Raw genomic sequence first — 1,356 nt, 5'->3', positions numbered from 1 at the left:
AGCTGTATACAGTATAATGTATACACTGCATAATGCCTACTGTATTTCTGAAACAAACAAGAATAAGTTAAACCCTAGTAAGTGGCTGGAGTGTATTTACATTCTGCTTGATGTCAGCAGGTTTCAGCCCAGTATGTGTTCGCTGCTCTCCGACTCTCAGTGCTCACATACACTGTATTTACATACAGCCTAATTCATAACAAAGCTGTTCTCATTTACATGCTTTGGAATTAAATAGTGTCTGAAACGTGGCCCATTATACCGCAAGTTGTGTCTGTGGCACGAAAAGCCCCAAACTCACAGAAAACAGGCGTCTTCTACAACAGAAAGTAGCTCAAGTTTGTCCAAAAAGCTTCTGATAAGTCAGAACATTGGGAGGAAAATGTGCAGAGTTAGTAAAACAACTTGTTCACAACAAGTTGATTTTGAAAAAGCAAAAACAAATCAAACACGCAACCAGCTGACCAATGCTGTAACTTCATCATTCAGTCAGTCAGACACAAATATTCAAATTGGCCTGGCTAACATACAGTATACAGGGCAGGCTCCCAGAGAGTCGGCCATACTGTGCGCATACTGTGAGTGGTGCGGACTCTGCGCGCACTGTCCGTGGATGTTTAAGGTTTCATAGTTGAGTGTATGGTGTCAAATTTTAAAACAGGTTTGTTCTGACTCCTGTCAGTGTTTGAGTAATGTTATTGGCCCCCTGGTGGCGTGTCAGGGTTTTACACCGGAAAGGATCTGACTAGAGAACTGACCTGCATAACACACACAGACTGTGCTACACCGCAGTGTTGTTGTCTGAACCTTGGAGTAGATCCATCACTGATCGTAGCTCATTTAAGTTAAGTTTAAGGTTGTTAAAGGTGCATTTTAGTTGAAAACCCTTTTTTATCTTTTAGTTGGTAAACAATGCTTACGATGCTAATGCTAACAGGATCGTATGCTAACGCTAACAGGATCGTAGGTAGTAGCATAGCAAACTCAATTCACTGTGAGCCTCACAGGGGGGCGATGGGGGGCGGAGGGGACGACCGGAGGGGAACCGTAAGTTTCGCTTTTACCCACCACGTCTCTCCCTCGACGCAGAGAGGAGGGGGGGCAGTGTTTCGTACCCGTGCAGGGAAGTTACAGTTTCAGCTGACGCGACCCGGCTCAGGCTGCAGCGGCAGCACCATTCATCCTATTAACCTTTTTTCTACCATTGCAGTGAGTCTGGAAACATTATTTTAAGGCCAAAAAACTCCGCAATGTTACTTTAATATTGTGTTGATCTGATTGACCTGATCTGTAGCCTGAAAAGGAAAAAGAAAGTGTGACCAGTGTTGTTGCATATATTTAATTTCAATTGTAACA

Source organism: Trachurus japonicus, chromosome 13, assembly GCF_045865225.1.
Source record: "Trachurus japonicus isolate A0001 chromosome 13, Traja_1.0".
Classification (NCBI taxonomy): Eukaryota; Metazoa; Chordata; class Actinopteri; order Carangiformes; family Carangidae; genus Trachurus; species Trachurus japonicus.
The sequence above is the reverse complement of the archived record's forward strand: the minus strand, read 5'-3'. Positions refer to the sequence as shown.